The sequence below is a fragment of the Populus alba genome, chromosome 4, assembly GCF_005239225.2.
Source record: "Populus alba chromosome 4, ASM523922v2, whole genome shotgun sequence".
Lineage (NCBI taxonomy): Eukaryota > Viridiplantae > Streptophyta > Magnoliopsida > Malpighiales > Salicaceae > Populus > Populus alba.
The window spans coordinates 12,281,770-12,290,081 of NC_133287.1; positions in this window are offsets into that span (position 1 = coordinate 12,281,770).

Here is an 8,312-nt window from a genome sequence, read left to right on the forward strand (position 1 = left end):
TTGCCGATTTTCAAATCATTCACGGCACATCATCTGGTATCAGAGCATCAGTTGCGATCTAAGACAGGAGCCAAAAACAACAACAACAAGAAGAAAGGTTTGCTGGAACAGAGGTTGACAGACTTAACTATGGCTGGAGATAAAGAAGATTTGCCAAGAGGGTTAAGTTTGGAACAGGCACAAATCATGGGCTTACAACGATCTCATGCTGAGATTCGGGATGAGATGACTGGAATTCGTGAACAGTTGAATACCCTTATGCAAAAGGATGCAAAGAAATAATTTGCAACCCCAACCGAGGCAAGCACTTAGGGTGCCACGAAATGATATTATAGAAGCTGACGAAGATCCAGATGGGGATGACGAGGCTGATGATAGGGTCAGACCAAGAAGGCAGAATTATAATCCTCCTAATGGTCTCAAACTTAAAATTCCACCGTTTAGAGGAAGTAGTTCACCTGAGGAATACTTGGAGTGGATTCAGAAGGTTGAAAAGGTGTTTGAATGGTACGAATATTCTGAAGAAAGGAAGTGCAAGGTGGCAGCACTTGAGTTTACAGATTATGCTCTTTTATGGTGGGAAAACGTAAAGATTCAGAGGAGAAGGGAAGGAGAGGAGGAGATTGCAACATGGGCAACTATGAAAAGAGTGATGAAGAAGAGATTTGTTCCTGATTACTATAAACAGGAGCTATACATCAGACTTCAGACTTTGCGACAGGGATCTTTGACTGTGGAAGAGTATGTGAAAGAGTTTGAATTGCTGCTGATTCGATGTGAATTGATGGAACCTCAAGAGCAAACAATAGCTAGATTTCTTGGAGGGTTGAGAAAGGATATAGCTAATGTTGTTGAGTTACAACCGTACATCTTCCTTGAGGAAGTTATAAAGCTTGCAACCCGAGTAGAGAGGCAGCAGAGACGAGGAGGTGTCCGAACTAGTGTAACTACGTCAAGTGCGACAAGGGCTGTTTCTACGCCTACACGAACATGGAGCACACCTAAACGAGATGAGAAGGTGGAGTTTAGCAAGGGGAATACCAGTTCTGATTCTTTGAAGGGAAAGGAGAAAGTGACAGAACCTCAACATCCTAGGAGGTCTCGAGACATCAAGTGCTTGGGACATGGGCATATTGCTTCGGAATGTCCATATAAAAGGGTGATGATTTTGCATGGGGATCATGGAGAGCTGATCAGTGGAGATGAGGTTGAAACTGAAGACGAAGATGAGGTACAAGTGGCTGAACAAGAAGAGGATTTCGAACCAGTGAAGGGAGATTTGTTGGTTGTTCAACGGGTTCTGAATGCACAAATTGACGTTAGTGATGAGCAACGCGAGAACATCTTTCATACTCGATGTCAGATTCGAGATAAGGTGTGCGGGATGATCATTGATAATGGAAGTTGCACTAATGTTGCGTCAACTACCTTGGTGGAGAAATTGGGTTTAAATACCCTTCCACATCCCAGACCCTATAGTTTGCGATGGCTGAATGAGAATGGGGAGATTCGGGTGACAAAGCAAGTTCGTGTACCTTTTTCCATTAAAACCTATCACGACGAGGTTTTATGTGACGTTGCACCAATGTCAGCTAGCCATTTGTTGTTGGGTCGTCCATGGCAGTTTGATAATGATGTGACCTACAATGGACGGAAGAACACTTATTCTTTTATGCTGAATGGAAAGAAGGTGAACTTGTTACCACTGAGTTCTCAACAAGTTAGAGAGGATCAGTTACGAAGCCAACAAAAGGAGGTGACATCACGAAAGGGGCTGTTGTTAGCCAAAAAAGGAGACATCAAACAAGCATTAGCCACAACAGGGATTGTTTTCATGGTCTGGGCAAAGCAACTACTACAAGTAGAAGGATTGGACTTACCAAGACAGATTAAGGAATTACTTGAAGAATTTAAAGATGAATTACCTAAAAGATTACCACCTATTCGTGGTATTGAGCATCAAATTGATTTGGTGTCGGGAGCTTCACTTCCTAATAGACCAGCATACAGATGTAATCCAGAGGAAGCGAAAGAGATTCAAAGGCAGGTCGGTGAGCTCTTAGAGAAGGGCTATGTGCGAGAATCACTTAGTCCATGTTCCGTACCTACTTTGCTTGTTCCGAAGAAAGATGGTACCATGAGGATGTGCATGGACAGCCGTGCTATCAACAAAATAACAGTTAAGTATCGATTTCCTATATCCAGACTTGATGATTTGCTTGATGAGTTGCATGGTGCTGTATTGTTTTCTAAAGTCGATTTTCAAAATCGTACTTGGATTACCAAAACACAACGTGGGAAGGATTCAATAATGGTGGTGGTTGATCGATTCTCCAAAATGTCCCATTTCATTCCTTGTATGAAAACTGACGATGCAGTACATGTTGCTGATTTGTTCTTTCAAGAGATTGTTCGTTTGCATGGAATTCCTAAAAGCATTGTCTCTGATCCTGATACAAAGTTCTTAAGCCACTTTTGGAAGACTCTTTGGAGGAAACATGGAACAAAGTTACTTTTCAGTACGGCATGTCATCCACAAACTGAGGTAGTAAACCGAACTTTATCTTCTTTGTTACGAGCTGTTATACATAAGAATTTGAAGAGTTCGGATACTTGTTTGCCGATTGTGGAGTTTGCATATAATCATAGTGTGCATGGGGCTACAAAATTTTCACCATTCGAGGTTGTCTATGGCTTTAATCCTTGTGTTCCTATTGATCTTGTTCATATTCCAATTGATGAGAGGACATCTATGGATGGAATTAGAAAGGCAGAATTGATGAAGAAACTACATGAGCAGGTTCGACTACATATTGAGGAGAAAACAACAAAGTATGCTAAACAAGCTAACAAGGGGCGAAAGATGGTCAGGTTTGAACCTGGAGATCTTGTTTGGATTCATATTAGCAAGGGCAGATTTCCAAGCAAACGTAAGTCCAAGTTGATGCCAAGAAGAGCTGACGGTCCATTTCGTATTATAGAGAAGGTGAATGACAATGCGTATAAGGTAGATCTTCCTGGTGATTACAACGTATCAGCTACTTTTAATGTGAAAGACTTATCTCCGTACTTGGATGATGATGACGATTCTGATTTGAGGACAAATCATTTTCAACCCGGGGCTGATGATGTGCATCATGGGAATTATAATCCATCTCGTAAAGCTGAATCTAATATGCAAGAGGATTCAGATGGTCCAATGACAAGAGCGAGAGCGAAACAACTACAACGGGCCTTGACGAATCAAATTGCAATGATTGAAGCTGCGTCGGAGTTAAAAATTAGCAATCAGTTTGAAATTGGTTCAAGGGTACTTATTTGCCTACAATTGGAACTTGGAGATGGGAAAAGCCCTTAATGGTTCTTTTCATGCTGGGCTACTTGTATTTGGATTGATAATGCAAGTGAAGGAATTGATGCTGTTTACGGTCAGAACAGTAGATGGATTTGAACCCGAATTTGAAGTCATCCAATGCATGTGAAAACAAGATTTATGTAGGTAAAATTCAAGTTCAGAACGTGATCTTTCTATATTGTCCAACCATGAGTGCATTGGACTTTTGTGTCAAAAGTTATGGCTGTTTTAAATTTCGTCTGCATATGTTTTAGAAATGTCAACAAAAAACGTGTGTTAGTTAAATTTGTCTACTTGCTTTATTAAAAGTCTAGTTTTTAGGCTTGACTTCTGTCATGTTGAATTCACCTAACTTTGGAGGGATGTTCCAAAGATAAATATGTATCAGAATATGAAATAAACACTTTTGGCCAAGATTTGAAAACTTAATTCAGAGAATTAAGAGTTGTTCTTCCAAATTCGTTTTGTGAAGAACCCTACCTGACTTATCACTCTTCAATCACAAAGAGTGTGGCGTCGAAATCCTAGATTGATCTTTGTGGCGTCCAGATCGACTTATCAAAGTATCATTCTAGTTTATCTCCATCTTATTTACCTTAAATCACTACAATCCAGCCTAAATACCAAAAGAAAGACAACACAACCAGACCCATCCTTCATCCATTTTCATTATAATCATTGTTGCCGATTTTCAAATCATTCACGGCACATCATTGTTTGGATTAAGTTATGGGCTTGTTAGATTAGGGTTTTGGGCTAGTTTTGAGTGGACCTCATATAAGTCCACATATGGGGTCCATTAGGGTTAATTCTTCAGGAATTATTTAAACCCATGTAAGCCAAAATTTCGGCAGCTTTGATGAATATTATTCTGAATTTTTCAGTTTTAATGTGTGAGAGTGATTCTTGCATTCTTCAGTTCTTGAACGAACTGAATCTGACTTATCCAAGATTAACTAGCTTCGTGGCGTCATTCTACTCATTCCAATAGTGTTGGTGCCTTGGGGCAGGTTTCCATTGTGTCACACTCTTATCAGACCTCTTTCGGCTTTCCAGGATTAGATCTCAATCTTGATTGTGGGTTGCATGACCATGTGATCATGAGGTTCACATTAGTTGGTATCAGAGCTAGGCTTCGAATCAAGGTCATATCATTCTATTATTTTAATTTTTTTTAGTCTTTAGTGTTCCCTTAAGTTTTTCAGTATTCGCGTCCATCTTCTTGTTCTTCGAGTCTGCATCATCTAATAAAAAAAAAAATTATATTTTATTTGGTTACTGTCTCTAATCATATCAGTTTATTAAAAAGCAAAAAAAGAAGAAAGAAATAGAGAAAAGAGTGATTAGTTGAAATTTGAAGGATTATTCAATTTTTGTCGCAAAAACACAAATCTTGGTGAACCATAAGCAAACCACCTCAGAATCAATTTAAACTTCATATTCAGTCTATCGGAGGGTGGGATCAAATCTTATATCAAAGTTGGGCTTATTCTGATATTATTTGCTTGAGGTTTTAATTCGAGTTTCAATTCTGCCGCAGAAACACTACTCTTAGTGAACCCTAGGTAAAACACCTTAGAATCTATTGAAACTTCATATTTTGAGTACTGGGTATGCAATAGCACCCCATATTAAATTTGGGATTATTTTGATATCGGTTTCTGGAGGTTTTAATTGGAGGTTCAATTCTGCTTACATTTGTCTGAATCTTTTTATTTCTATTATATTTGGGTTATCTAGGAGTCAAGTAATTGTTTTCGCTAATATTCACTTTTTTTTTATTTTGTGTCTTCGTTTCGTCCACAATTCGCACAAATTTGCATTGCTACTCGCAAAATCATAATCATAGTTTCGTTTTGCTTTGTTTTAGTATATTTTTTTTATTCTTGAGTTTGAAAATTATAATTAGAGTGCGCTGCGAAAGCTACTGACTTTGATTTGTTGATTTCAGTTCCTAAAGAACAAAAAAAAAAGCAAGTTGTGAGGTAAAAGGCGTAGAGAGCTTAATAGAGTGAAAAGCCTTGATTTTTGTTTTGTGTGATACATGAGAGGTGTGAGGATATATTTTGTGCAACTAACGAAATTTTGCAAATTCAAAGAATGTCTGAAAACAACGAATCAACGACACAAAACACTGACATAGCTTTCCAATTGCGATCCATAGGCCAGCAACTTGAGCTGTTGTCTAGGACATACAAGGATCTGAAAGAGATGGAGATAGCAATGATTCAGGCTAATGTTGTTGAGGATAGAGAAGCCACCATGGCTAGATTTCTTAATGGATTGAATCGAGACATTGCTAATGTGGTGGAGCTACAGCACTATGTGGAGCTAGAGGACATGGTTCACATGGCGATGAAGATGGAGAGACAACTTAGGAAGGGGCATGCTTGGCCAGCATTTAATTCGGGTTCATCATCATCTTGGAAGTCGAATCTAAAGAGAGAGAGGGTACTGTCCGCCCAAGATCCTTTGGTCCTTCTAGAACTGAACCACCAAAGGGTAAAGTTGATGTCCCTACTGATGCCAAAGATAAATCTAAAACACAACCTAAACGTACTCGTGATGTTAAATGTTTCAGGTGTCACGAACATGGACATTATGCTTCAGAGTGTTTAAACAAGAGAATCATGATGATTAGAGATAATGGTGATGTGAAATCTGAAAGTGACAGTTCTGATTGTGAAGGCATGCCACCATTGGAGGATAGTGATGGGGATGAGTTAGCATTACTGGTTGAGGAGTCCTTAATTATAAGGCGAACACTTCAAGTTCAGGTCAAAGAAGATGATACTAATGAACAAAGGGAGAACATCTTCCATACGCGTTGTTATGTACAAAGCAAGGTGTGTGGTTTAATTATAGATAGTGGAAGCTGTGTTAATGTTTGTAGTGCCACCCTTGTTAGTAAACTCAATTTGTGTACTGCTAAGCATGCTAAACCATATAGATTGCAATGGCTGAATGATAGTGATGAAGTGAAAGTGACTAAACAGGTTGTGGTTCTATTTTTTATTGGGAAATATGTTGATGAAGTTCTGGGCGACGTGATACCAATGCAAGCAAGTCACATCTTGTTGGGGAGAGACCATGGCAATATGATAGGAAGACAATTCATGGTGGGGTTGAAAATAGATATACTATTGTAAAAGATGGTAAAACCATCACTCTTGTACCTCTTACAGCCAAACAGGTGTATGATGATCAAATAAAGCTAAAAAGTGAGTATAAGGCAATGGGGAGAGAAAATCAAGGTGAGGAACAAGGGGAGAGAAGACCATCAGATTGGGCTAGAACCCAAACCACTACAACCCATTCGGCCACCCATCTAAACACCAGCAAGGACCCATTACATGTTCCAAATGGACCAATGACTCGGTCCAAGACAAAGACATTGAAAGATGTATTGAATGCATTGGTTTTGAAGATTTCCACCAAGTTAGAATTGGAAGGTCCATTGGAGTATCAAGAGGAGACCCTAGTACATCTTATCCATGTGCAAGAGGTGTCCAATAAAACCTTATTTGGGCCATGAGATGAGGACACCAAAGGAAACAAAAGAATCCTACTACAACTCAGAAACAACATGGTGGCTACCTTTTCCTTTTGTTTCTAGGATTAAGGGGCTGCATGGAAGGCTATAAATAAGCCTTCAATCAGTTCTGTACTATTTAAGGGGCTGCAGGGGCTTTATTTTATTTTGTTAGTTATAGCCCAAAATACTTTGTTGTAAGCTAGGATCCAAGGCTTGTTTGGATTAAGTTATGGCCTTTTTAGATTAGGGTTTTGGGCCAGTTTTGAGTGAACCTCATATCATCATTTTGCACTTGAAGTATCAATAACTCCTTAACTAAAGCATGTTTTATAATAACAAGTTTGATACTATAAGATACCGTAATTTATGGTAAATGCTCATCTTAAATGCAGGCGTATCACATAAATGAAAGGATTGATTGATGAGTTTAAGTATTGCAAGTGAAAGGACAAAGAGATGGCCAAACTTAGAAAAGAGATGCTGGTGCAGTCCAAACCAGAACATTGCTCAGTAATTGGATCATATCTGGAGCTCTAGATCACGGATTTAGGTCCATTTTATTTGGATGGAAAGGTAAGACAAAGGCCTACAACAAGATTTAAAAATACCGTTTTGAAGTCCAAATTGAAGGAACAACGAAGAAGTCTGAAGCTGTCCTGCAGCCCAAACACTGTTTAGTGTTCAGCCCATATCTTAAGTTCTAGAAGTCCAAATGACCTCATCTTTTTTTTGTTGGAAAGCTAAGACAAATTCCTAGAACATTCTTGAGGATTCTGTGCAAATTATGATGTTAGCAATGACATCTTGTTCATACAAGAAGATAAGGATTGTCATCAAGTCAAGATGTGGCCACCCACTCATCAATTAGTCAACAATTCAATAGTTCCAAATTCTGGCCTATAAAAGGAGGCACTTACCATGTATTGAGGCATCTTGGTTTCCAGATCAAGATCATGCTCTTGCTTTCTCTCTTTGTATTGCTTATGTGTTGCTTTCATTAATATCAAGTTTATGCACTTCATTTCCTTTCCTTTACTTAGTTAACTTCTTTCTCATTTATGTTCTTGTCTTGTTCATTCATGTTTCTTTCTTTTTATTCTGTTTAGCTAAGTTAATTATGTCAAGGTGAAAAGGGTACACTAATGGTGTAAGAATAAGTATAATATAAACTTAACATGGACCTTAACGTTGGATACTAACATGTTTATATTTGTTATCTTGTTCACTTTTAATACTTTGCTTGTTAAATGGTTAATCTAGATTTATGTTGTATATCACTTGGTACAACAAATACTTGGTAACTTTCATAGCTTGCTTTGTCACCCGAATATCCCATTCTCATTCAGCCATCCCAAACTATAGGTCTGGGATGTGGAAAGGTATTTTAAACCCAATTTCTCCACCAAGGTAGTTGACGCAACA